The sequence below is a fragment of the Dromiciops gliroides genome, chromosome 2 (genome assembly GCF_019393635.1).
Source record: "Dromiciops gliroides isolate mDroGli1 chromosome 2, mDroGli1.pri, whole genome shotgun sequence".
In the NCBI taxonomy this organism is placed as follows: Eukaryota; Metazoa; Chordata; class Mammalia; order Microbiotheria; family Microbiotheriidae; genus Dromiciops; species Dromiciops gliroides.
Window position 1 is genome coordinate 644,669,660 of NC_057862.1, and position 12,905 is coordinate 644,682,564.

General features: G+C 41.4%; 1 long non-coding RNA gene across 1 annotated transcript in view; it reads right to left on the minus strand.

Moving 5' to 3' along the window:
* LOC122743589 overlaps window positions 1-1,038 on the minus strand; it is a 47,007-nt gene extending 45,969 nt beyond the window's left edge. The window contains exon 1 of the long non-coding RNA XR_006355000.1: window positions 910-1,038. This is a non-coding gene — a long non-coding RNA (uncharacterized LOC122743589). The remainder of the gene's footprint in view (window positions 1-909) is intronic.
* Between the last annotated feature and the right edge of the window lie 11,867 nt (window positions 1,039-12,905).

Genomic DNA, 12,905 nt, shown 5'->3' on the forward strand with positions numbered 1-12,905 from the left:
TTGAGTCAGGGAAAGAAGTCATAAATTCTGGTCGAGCAATAAATAAAAGATTTCTTCAGAATTTTTCCAATGTTTTACATTATGCTCAGCACAGGAAAAAAAGGTAACTAAAATATATAAAGAAGTCCTCTAATTTTTGCAGCTCTTCTGATTAATTTTGTAAATGATTTAGTTAAAATTTCCCCTAATATCCACCACAAGGAAAAATATTCATGTCCCAGAAGCCTTTGGCTACTGTGTAGTAGTTATCTGTTAGTACAATTTAATTTAGGGAAGGAAAATCTTATAAAAGTGTTCGAGTTTTATCATTTAATTTCTGACCCACAGTGGTTTGTCCTATCTGATTATCAAGAAAACAAACACATTTTCTTTAAAAAGAAGAGAACAGAACAGAACAGAACAGAAAAGAAAAACAGAAAAGAAAAGGGAAAAAAGGAAAAGAAGAGAAAAGAAAAGAAGCTGGGAAAATATTTTAGTTGGTAATTCATTGGAGGAACCCACACTACCTTTAAATCAAAAAGAATTCTTTTAGCTATTTTCTATCCTTCCAAACCTTAAAATGAAAATATGTAATTACAATGTCTTATACTTTCATATGGCTCCTGGGTTCCCCCTTTTGGGTTGTTTGTTTGTGTGTTTATTTATTTTTCATTTGAGAAATTGTCAAAAATCTGTTTTACCCAAAGTCTAGACCACGGTGGAAGGGGGGCGGTGGGGGTTGGGGGTGGAGAGAGAGAGAGAGAGAGAGAGAGAGAGAGAGAGAGAGAGAGAGGGAGGGAGAGAGAGAGAGAGAATGAATCACATTGGATTATGCTGCAGACATAATCTCTGTCCATAAAAAGAGAGGAGGAAGAGCAAAAGGGAGGAAGCCAGAGTGGGAGAGAGGAAGAAATTAGGTTGTGTACTCACAATTTGCTGGTGAACCCAGGCTTCTGCTGCCTCTCTTTCTCAGTCCCCATTCCAAAAGGAAATGCAGTCCTTTTGCAGAATCCGACATGAACCTCCAGGAAGTTGGCAAAGTCACTAACTAAACAATCAATAGAGGAAATACAACGAATTAAAATATATAATTCATTTTTCCAGGACCAGGATGAAAAGAAGCAAACTAACCAGGGTGAAGGGGAAGAGAGACTATGTGTTTTTTTTTTAATCTTTCCTGTGACCAGAGATAAAGGTATGCATTAAAATAAATCCCAATTTGGGATATTGGACGTTGATCCCCTGCCTACACATTACAAAGAGTCACTGGGCCAAATGTCTACACATTCGGCTCTGTGAAAAGCCAGCCTAAAGCAAGTCATATTAAAGAGCTAATACATCCAGCTTCGGGCTGGAAATTAATTGGTTTTCCAATGAAACTACATTTTAAAAAACTTCACTCTCTCTAAACAAATGCTTCCCCGGACAGGAAATGTTAGCTCTGTTAAGTATTTGATTTGTATTTTCTCTAAAACCTGTTTGACTCAGGAAAGTTTTCTATTTAATGATTAGTTGGGAAATACAGATGGATCCTGCTTCCAAAAAGCCTGGGCTAATGCAAGCTCCTGGTCGGCTGCCTTCACTCGATGTGTGCCCGGTCAGGGCATTCCAGATTGTGCCCATTGCCCCAGTGAGATTAAGTTAGACTTTCCGCAAGACTTCAATTTTCCAAATGCCGTTCAAAAGATCGAATGCCATGATGTGTTTGTCCTGCTAACCTAGGTTATCTTAAGAGAAATGCTTTTCTTTCCATAGTTGTGGTAGTTAGTGCTTTTTGCCCTCCCCCCCCTTTATTCCAGGATCAGAAGTAAAATGTTTTCTTGCCAGATAACCTAAATATTGGAGCTAAGACATGGGTGCAATATGTAAAACATTCATCAAAGAGGCTATTTTTCAGTCAGGTTGGGTAACTGAGGAAAGATGGATACCAACATATTCTTTCCTTCTGTTATGTTAAACATGAAAAAAAAAAAAACATGTATCGAACACAAATCAGATTTTAAAAATGAAAACAGTTGCCAGCCCATCCAAAGGTTGTTTCCCCCCTCCTCGCCCCCCCCCAAAAAGAGACTGAAATTAGGCTGGATAAGGAAGATTTGAGAGGTTATAATTTTATAGGGTTCATTAAGAGAGAACATAAAACTAAAATACGTACAGATTGGGGGTAAAAAATACTTTAGGATACTAAGCATTCCCACAGTCAGGGGGGAAATTATTTTTCTAATACATTTTGCTTCCCCCCCCCCATTTGAGAGTTGGGGAATAAAGGGAGAATATAGAAGTAGATTTTTTTTTAAAAAGCAGAAGTATCTATTTTAATCAGAGGGAAAAATTGTAAGTGGGAAAGGAAAACATGAGTATGAAAGGAAATAATAATATCAACAACAATGAAGTGCTTTACATTTGTTTCTGACAAAAACCGGGGAGACAGCTATTATTATTATCCTCATTTCATGAATTAGGAAAAAAAATTAAATTTTTGATCTCTTTCAGTTTGCATGTTCTTATCAGTTTATATTTTAGTAATTAAAATGCATCTTCTCCCCACGCCCCAATAAATGACCTGCTGTCAGAATGTCAGCTAGTCAAAAACACTTCCAAGTATATTACTAGGATAATCATTTGTTCTAAGGACTCCAGCTAACTAGGGCAGGGATATTGGGAAGAAGATACTGCAGCTCAGCTCTGAGTGTGAACCATAAACCTCTTTATCTAATTTGGAAAACCAACCAGAAGCCCAAAAAATATCTATGAAAAGGAAGGGGGGGCGGGAAATTGAGGCCTCCTAACATAGATCTGGTTCCCTTCCTTAGAGGCCTGGGCTGATACCTCTACGTTGGACTGGCAGTGTAATTAAATCCTTTGCCCCAACTGGATTAGAAGAGTGAGAAATCCAAACCAGCCTCCCCCAAATTTGCAATGCAGATCCATGAATTATGAGGGAACTGATAACCCAGGTATATGTAAACTCCTGGGGTCACTGCTTAAAGCAACACAACTTTTACATTTTTTAATCAAGAATGTTCTCTAGCAAGCTGGCCCAAGTCCAGGGACACCATGGATGAGCTAACTGTGTAAACACTGTAGAGAAGATTAACACTGCTGTTATAACCTCATATAGGGATCGGGGCTTTATGGAAGCTTTTACGCGGCTGATCTATGGGCTTCATAATAGTCTTTTTGTTTTAAGTACGACAACAGACCCAAATGCAATAGTAACGCCATTCCAGTTTCAGTGCCACTTACAATATAGATCTATCCTGACCTTACAGACCTCCCAGAGTTCTCTCCAGTGAAGGGGGGGGGGGCAGGGTAAATAGCAGGATGACTTACCATTAATATTCTCCTGCTGCCTGGGAGTTCACAAGCCAGTTCTCCATGTTACAAGTATCAAAAAAGAACAGCTCCCCAAATCTGGTAAACTATTGTGGATGATGTCTTTAATTTGGCACCAAGGAGGAATGGATAATAAATTGCGGGGGGTCCCTGGCAAGAGGATGAGAGCAGACCCTGGTTGACTCCCAAAATAGCTCTTTGCTAGGCCATATGCAGATGTGAACACGCAGAGACCCAAATAGGAGGAGTAGGAAGAAAGGAAGAAAAAATCTCTAATGGGGTCAAATGGGAGTGTGGAGGAATGAATTAAAGAGATTCCAAAAGTCCAGCCAGATCCTTCAGCCCTCACATAAATTCATTTGCCTACTAAAGAAGAAGAAAACTACCTTAGGGATAGAAACTGGAAATTTGATGATCCTTTTATTCAATGCAGTCACCCCCAATTACTCCCCCACACCAGTCTGACTTTGTCACCTTGATATTGCTCTGTGCCTTCATGGAAGCCGAAGAAATGGGCTTCTGGAGAATCGAGTTAGTCTTGTCTCTCCCACTGACCTGCTGTGTGACCTTGGGTAAGTCCCTTCCCGATCTCTCTAGACCTCAGTTTCTTCACCTCTAAAATGAGAAAGTCAGACTAGAATCAGAAGTTCTTAAATTGGATGAAGTCTGTGAACTTGTGTGTGTATGTGCATATGTATATATATATATATATATATATATATATATATATATATATATATATATATATAAAAACACAATTATTTGTACATATATGCAGAGGCACATGTATACACACATATTATACATAAAGCATATGGACACTTTCTCTGAATGTTTTAAAGGCACCCATGTATGTGTGCAAATGTATTTGTTGCCTACATATTTTTATGCCTTTAAAAATTATTCTGAGAAAGGGTCCAGAGGCTTCATCAACCTACCCAGGGATTCCATAATACAAAGGAGATGGGGAATCATTGAGATAACCTAATATTATATTATCTCTATGACCACTTTCATCTCTATGGCTACATTATCGTGGACCTAGAATATGTTTCTTGAGGACAGGATTTGATTTTTTCACCTTTCTTTATATTTCCAGAGTTTTTTATAATTTCTGGCACATAATAAGCTTTTAATAAATGCCATTCTACTGATTATGAAATCACATCTCTCCTGAGGACTTGAATAGCCTATATCCCAAGCCTTGGATGGGATAAGCTTTAAACATCTATAATGTAAGTATGTAGGGAAGGTGAGAGAGAGCCCCTGGTAAGGAGGGAAAGATGTTAAGGAAAGGGGAGAGGGTGGTTGACTGCCTCCTATGAGCAAGCTGACCCCCCAACGCTGGCAGACATAAACCATTCTTCACTGTCACCACCACCAATCTAAAACCCCAGTAAAAAGTATTTGACCATTATGGGGAGGGGTTGAGAAAGATATTTTTTCAGCCCTTACTTCCCATTGAAAATAGCCAACTATGTCTTTTTTTTTTTGCCCACTAGCCCGCATCCTGCTCTCTAATGATAGCAAAGGCATTCCCTTTGCTAAAATGTTCTAAAATGCTCCGATCCATAAGTTTCCAGTTCGTGTTATTATAGAAACTTCATTTTATTTCAGGTAGCCGGCGAGTAGTGGTAGTTGGGCGGGGGGCGGGGGGGGGGGGGAGCGGGCAAGAAATTGCGGTGTTGTAAACCGAATATAAAATCTGAAAAATAGGCGATCTGGCCGGAGAAATTGGGGAAATCGACAGACAAAATATTCAATGTAACCAAAGTCGATACCTTTATGAGACACCAAGAACTGCAGGTACAGATGCATTAGAGACCTCCAAAGTCCTTTCATTAGGTACCTGATGAATTCGACATCCAGGATGATTGCACCCCAGGGATCCCCCCCCCCTCCCGAAAGCTTGAAAAACAAGTTTTATTAACCTAATAAAATGAAAAGAAAGAAAAAAATCCTATCGGAAAAAAATGAATGGCAGAATAAGTGCAAGAAAATGCAATAAATTAACCAACTTTTAATATTTTTAAAGCCACATAATGGGCCAAGGGTAGTTACTAGTACACTGATTCCTTGGAAACATGCAACTACTGGGGAGAAACAAGCCTTTCCCTCTCTGACCCAAAGTTTTTTTTTTTAAATATATCATACTAAACATATTACAATAAAAGATGTTATAATAAATATAGTATAACAAATATATAATAATTATAAAATATTTATAAGGATTTTAGCTTTGGGACTTTTTTTTACATTTTTTTCTTTATTTACCCTTGTTATACAAAAGGTTCTGAATCTGAGATTCATAAATCTGCTTTGCTTTGTTTCTGTTTTCATCTCTGTATTGCAATAGAAATGATTCGCTTTATAATCTGACATTTTATTTTATTCCTTTGACAACATGATTTTGAAAATGGTTTCATCCAACTTCAAAAGAGGTTCATGGCGGGGGCAGCTAGGTGGCGCAGTGGATAGAGCACCGGCCCTGGAGTCAGGAGGACCTGAGTTCAAATCCGGCCTCAGACACTTAACACTTACTAGCTGTGTGACCTTGGGCAAGTCACTTAACCCCCATTGCCCCACAAAACAAAAACAAAAACAAAAACAAAAACAAAAACAAAAACAAAAAAAAAGAGGTTCATGGCAACAAAAAAAGATTAAGGATCCCTATTCCAAGCTAGGGGGGAAAAGAGAGAGAAAGAAATGGATAAAGTCACAGAATGTTCGAGCCACCAAGGGAATATTAGGGGTCATCAAGTCCAATCCCTTCATTTTACAGAGAGATCAATTGCTGCCCAGAGGAAAAAAAGGGGAGGGGGGAGGCTTGCTATGAATGAAACAGGTAGAGAGCCAGACTCAGAGTCAGGAAAACCTGAATTCAAATTCTTCCTCAAACACTTACTATGTGTGATTCTGGGCAAGTCTGCCTCAATTTCCTCATCTACTAAATGGGGATAATAATAGCACCTACTTTGTCCAGAGTTGTTGTAAGGACTAAATGAGACACCATCAGTAAAGTACCTTGCAAACCTTAAATCTGTCTAAACGCCCGCTGGTAGCAATTACTTCTGGGGATCACACATGGGGTAAGCAGAAGAGTCAGGATTAGATGCCCCCTCCTTCAAATCAGGGTTATTTCCAAGAAACCCCAAGGCTATAGCCAGAAAAACTTTCAACAGGATAAAGGATCTTTTCCCCCTCTTTTAACATAAGCATTGTTGTCCCCCAAATGTTTCGCTGGGTGAGGCTCCCAAAGAAAAGGATAAGGAATGATATCGAATAAATCAAACATGCATAAATGTGACAGGGTCTCTTTTATATACAAATACCTTCAGGGATTGTAAAGTCTGAAAGCAGCAGTTGTGTGTCTAGGGTAGGTACAAGGCCCTCACTCCAGGCAGCTGTGCCATAAATAATACCAGCCAACAAACAGCTTCTTACTTCGCACCCCCCCACCCCACCCCTGCCGAAGCTTGCTGCCTGTGTGCCCAGATCTTGTTGGCTGCCAACAGATAAAAACTCTGCACCTCCTTTACACACACACACACACACACACACACACACACACACACACACACACACACACATCACCTTGGACAAACCCAGGCAAGTGGGGCTGTTCTCTCCTAACCCCCCACTGCCTCCCCAAATCTACAGTTATGCTTCAACCCAAAGAGAATGGAATGAGCTATTACTCCCTGGATTGTAGAGGGAAAGTCTTTCCTCCCTTTGTTATTCGCATACTGAGTCCCAATCAAAATAACCCAGAGGCAGTGTGGGCAGGGTCTGAGTCCCAACAACCCAGGAGTCTGGGGAGTCCTGGAACTCTTTTCAAAGAAGGAAGAGGCTTCATCCAGGCCTAGTCCTAATTAAGTGATCACATCCCCCTGGGACCATACAAGAGCCCTCAGATGCTTCTGGTAGGTGGAGGGGGAAATGAAGGCGATGCTAGCCGCCCCCCCCACATACACACACACCTGGGAACTCAAATACATAAACTGTGGGCCAGCTACCAGCCCAATGGGCAGAGCCTAACTGTAAAATTACAGAATTTTGGAGTCGCACTTCTTAGCTGGGTGACCCTGGGATGGTCCAGTCAACCTCGGTTGACCTTTCATTTCCTCCCAGGCAACTAAGACACAAAGGAAGAAACGCTGCTTTCCAACTATTGGTTGATACAGCTGATACAGAGCTGGGCTTGGAGTTAGGAAGACCTGAATTCAAATGTGACCTCAGACACTTACTAGCTGAGTGACCCTGGGCAAGGCACTTGGCTTCTGCCTCAGTTTTCCTATTATAGAATGGGAATAATGATAGTACCTACCTCCTTGGGGTTGTTGTGAGTATTAAATGAGGTAATGAATGTAAAGTGCTTAGCACAGTGCCTGGCACATAATGAGAATTACATGAAATCACAGGTCCTGTTCGAAAACAAAGCCAAGGGGAATCACAGAGATCGACTTCCCCTATGAGATTGGTTTTGTTTTTCATCTTCCATGTTATTTCCTTTTACTATGTAAATGCCTGATGTAGGTCCTTTCCCCTTCTTCCCTCCCGTTCTTTCCATGATCCACTTTCCTGGTACCAACACCTTCATGTATCACTCGCTGCTCATCTTTCCTTAAGTCGGCTGTTGTCTGTCCACATGGTCATCCCATGGTCTTTGTAGATTCCAATCCAATTTAGAGCCAGAAGAATATATGATCCAAAAGTGAGAAGTCACTTGCCCAAGGTCACGTAAGTAATAAGTGCCAGAAATGGTTCTAGAACCCCAGTCTAGAACCCTCCAGCCCAACGTTCCAGCTACTACACTATGCTGAGAGGCAGTGTCAGATAATAGAATGAGCAAAGTCAAAGAACCCAAGTTCGAATCCTGATTCTATCACTTAGTGCCTGTAGACTTAGGACAAGTCATTTAATCTTTCATTTAAGGAAAGATTTTAATAACTATTACAATAGCTATTTGTCATCCTGTCTATTTTATGTGATACACTTAGACCATGACTCTGAGGGGTCCATGGGTACTCCCAAAGGGGTCCAGGACACACAGAGAAATTAAGAACCTCTGGGCTGCATTGTACTCTTCTGTTAAATGGGACGGTTGGACAGCATACCTTCCAATGAGTCATCTCCCTGACATAGGCCTCAGCTTTGTCCTCTAAAATACGGGGCTAGAGAGATACAGTTGCTCTAGGTTCCTTCCCCGTCCTATGCTTTCCCCATCCTCAAACTTGAGGTGCACAAGGAAATAACCCCTCTCCCTGCCCCCACCTCCAATTTCCTAGAAAAGGACAAGGTCGGGGCAGCTAGGTGGCACAGTGGATAAAACACCAGCCCTGGATTCAGGAGGACCTGAGTTCAAATGTGGCCTCAAACACTTGACACTTACTAGCTGTGTGACCCTGGGCAAGTCACTTAACCCCAATTGCCCTGAAAAGAAAGAAAGAAAGGAAGGAAGGAAGGAAGGAAGGAAGGAAGGAAGGAAGGAAGGAAGGAAGGAAGGAAGGAAGGAAGGAAGGAAGGAAGGAAGGAAGGAAAAGGACAAGGTCAGTGTAAAAGCAAGGCCAGAGCTCAAAAGGAAACAGCAGATACCAAAGGACTTCATTTATTCACCAAACCAGTACTGTGTAAAAAATCCATTCTATTGATAACCTACACCCAGCTCCTTACTGAGGGAAAGTGTACATTCTAGCCAGAGAGACTGATTGCTGTCCCAGAGAAATAGTTTAAAGCTGTAGGTTTTTGTTGTTGTTGATGTTGTTAACTTCAACTTCTATCCAAAAAAGGGCGTTGTTTAAGTAAGATTCTCTTCCTTAACCCCCACCCTCCACCCCCTACCCACTCAGCCAAACCCAAACCCTTCAAGCCAGCATCCTCTCAGCAGTCTTTCTGTGATTAGCTGTGTTATCACCTTAAGTAAACTAGAGGCTCAACTCCCCTTGTGGAGGGCCACTCAGCCTTATTTACAGCCTAACGCTGGCTTGTCAGCCCGTATTAAAGCTTTAATTCCACTCACACACTTGGATACCCAAAAAAAGGGGTCTGAGCCTCTGGTCTTCAACTGGCCACAGTTTTAAATGGATGTGAGAAAGCCCTTCTCTTATCAGCTACCTGCTAAGGGTTTCAAGTGTCTGTTTACCTGAAAGCCTCCAGGACTGCCCCAGGCCTCCCTGGGAGTCTTGGGGAGGGTAGAGGGGAGGGAGGGATAGGTGGGCCAGGCCTGGTCAGAGAAAATGATGGGCCTGCTGAAAACAGAGATAAAGGAGACAATTTAACACAATTCAGCACGGATTTTTCAGAGGGCAGTGTGGGCTTTCAAGAAAAGGAGACCAGGATTTAAGTAGGGGCTTATCTTTCCCCAAAATTAAATGGACAGATTGAGTTTAGGAGCATGTACAAGGAAATCATGTTAGAATTATTAAACAGAAAAATAAAATGTTTTTCCATCCAATTCCTCCACTCCTACTTCCATGGCTAAATCAAAATGATGGCGCTGATTTAGTTTCTTCTTTTCCCCCTCACAACAACCCAGAGACAGGAAGTGAATTTTTCCTTTCTCTTTTTGGATCTTAATTTTTTTCCCCTTTTTTTTCCCCTTCCCCCACCCCTTCCCAAGAGATGGCTAACATTGGACACAAATATGTATGTTTTATATGTGTGTGTGTATGTGTGTAAAATCATTCTATCTGTAATTTCATTATATATGGATGACTCCCAGTAAAAAAAAATCTCCTCTACAAATACAGAGTAGCAATTGTTGTTCAATTTATAGTCTTAGAAAGGTGTCTGGAACCCTGAGAGTTTAAGTGATTTGTCCAGGGTCACATAGCCAGTCTTTGTCACAGGGAGAATCTGAACCCAACTCTTCCTAACCCTGAAACCTGCTCTCTTGCTGCCACTCCAATAATAATTATAAGTAACCGTTACATAAAATGTTAAGACCCAATTCTGGTACTTATGACTTATGTGACCTTGGCAAGTGACTTCTCACTTTGGATCTTATATTCCCATTTCACAGAAGGAAAAGCTGATGCTCAGTGTTGGGTTGTTTGTTATTGTTTTTTTCAATCAGTGTCTGATTTGTTTCTTCTGATTCTGAGACCAATTCTTTTTTCCATTACCTGGGGTGTTAAACCTGGGGCATGAGAATTTGTGTTTTAAAAAATATATTAATAACTGTATTAACATATAACTGATTTTTTTTGTTAGCCTGTGTACTTTATTTCATTTATTTTTTTTTATTTTAATTTTAATTTTTGGTGAGGCATTTGGAGTTAAGTGACTTGCCCAGGGTCATACAGCTAGTAAGTGTTAAGTGTCTGAGGTCAAATTTGAACTCAGGTATCTCCTGAATCCAGGGCCCGTGTTCTATCCACTGTGCTACCTAGCTGTCCCCGTATTTTATTTTATACATTTAAATATATGGTGCTGCAAAGAGGCCTATAGGCATCTCACCCAACTCTTTCACTTTCCAGATGAGGAAACTGAGTCTCAGGGAAGTGATTTGCCCAAGGTCAATAGCAAAGCAGGGAGCCTAACGCCTGGCCCAAGACTCTTTCCAATAAAAGGGTCTTTCATCAGCAAAAAGGATTTACTGAAGGCACACACACACTTCAAAGAATGGCGAGCCCTTGGGCCGATGACTATGGGAAGTACAAAAGCACTCCATCTTTCCTTTAGAATCTTTCTCCTGCTCCAGCTCCAGCTCTGAGACCCCTCTCACCCAGGGGGAGCCTCTCAGGGATTTAAGTGGATGGTTCTTAACCCAAGGCCTTCCCCAGACAACAAATAGCACTAAGTACTGTGATCTAAGGAGCTGGCGCTAGAAACTCTCGCTTAACACTTGCCCGAAGTTGTAATGTTGACTGAGAAAAGGCAGGGAGGGGCGGCCCCCTCCATTCGCTCTCCAGCAAAATAAATTTAGAAAACAGGAAATGGGTGAGGAAACGAAAGTGAGAAACGGGTTTGGGGGAAGGCTGTTATGGAAAACAGGCCCACCTTGCCCACTCATTTAAAGGGTTGTTTCTCAGCAACATCCGAAGTCATTATGTTCATAGGCACTGGTTCTAAAAGGGAGGAGTGTATGTTTTGAAATGTCATGTGGTCTCGATATACTTTCTCTAAATGACCCTGAAAGGACATACAAGAGAGACCATGGGATTTCCATATTGGATGTTTTGAAGGAGAGGGTAGACAATCCAGCTATCTTTGCGAGATGGTTCAGGGCCGTTGTTTTGTCAGAAAGCAGAGGTTAGATTAGGTGATGTCCCAATCTTTTAGATCGGTGACTGAAAAATAAGCCTGAAGGATGGGACTAGATTGTTGGTTGTCTTCAGAACCCTCTCAAGACACCTGAGGAGATGATAGCACCCTATGCCCTTCCTTTCTATAGTCCTCAGTTTCCTCATTTGTAAAAGTGACTCAGTGGCCTCTAATCTTTTGTAGAAATAAATGCTGTATGGTTAGATTTCAGATAGCCAAGTGATATTTGAGAGAGAGAGAGAGAGAGGAGGGGGGAAGGAAGGAAGGAAGGAAGTTAGAAGTAATGAGAAATAGAAGTTTGTCTACCACCAACAGAGTTCCCCCCGATACACCCCTACATCATGAGAAACCTTTGTGGTTAGCCATGATGGTCAGTCGGAGATTGTCCATACACTTTGCAAAGGTTAGGAAAGCACAAACAATCTACTTCCCCCTTACTCATCCACTAACTTGTGTATGACATGAACAAGTCCCTTCTCCTCTCTAGGCCTCAGTTTCCTTCTGCCCAATGAGATTGGAAGTAATCATCTCTTTTTTTTCTTTTTGTGGGGCAATGAGGGTTAAGTGACTTGCCCAGGGTCACACAGCTAGTAAGTGTCAAGTATCTGAGGTCAGATTTGAACTCAGGTCCTTCTGAATCCAGGGCTGGTGCTTTATCCACTGTGCCACCTAGCTTCCCCAGAAGTAATAATCTCAAAAATCCTTTCCAACTTTAGTATCATTTGAGAGTCTAGTTGTTGACTGTTATTGTTCAGTCATTTTAATCATGTCTGACTTCGTGACCCCATTTGAGGTTTTCTTGGCAAAGATACTGAAGTGGTTTGCCATTTCCTTCTCCCTGTTGTTGACTGACTAACTGACAAATAATCTAACTCAAAGATTCTATGGGTCTACCCCCCACACCATTTATAACTGCCTTTATCAGCAGTGATGGTCAAGCTTCCTAGGGACACCCAATAACCCTGACACCAGAGTCAGCATGGAAATCACTGCTCATTATCTGGTGCCTTGGGCTCTTTGGGAATGAAAAGTATGCAAGGAATTTGGGATGATTTCCTTAATGTAACAGTAGAAGACAAATTCATGCAGAAAAACACAGAAATATTGCACAAGATGTTTCTGTCCAGAGGATATTAGGATTCTAGAGGCTCCCGTTCCCTCAAGGGATCACAAATTCAACCACCCAGGGAAGCAAAGGCAGAGCTGAGAAATCCCTAAGAATCTCTCCTCTTGCCCCCAAACTGGTGGCATTTCCTTTTGATCCCTCTCAACTGGTTAAATGCTGACCAGGCAGTTTTATCAAGGTTTGCTCTAGCCTAGCATTC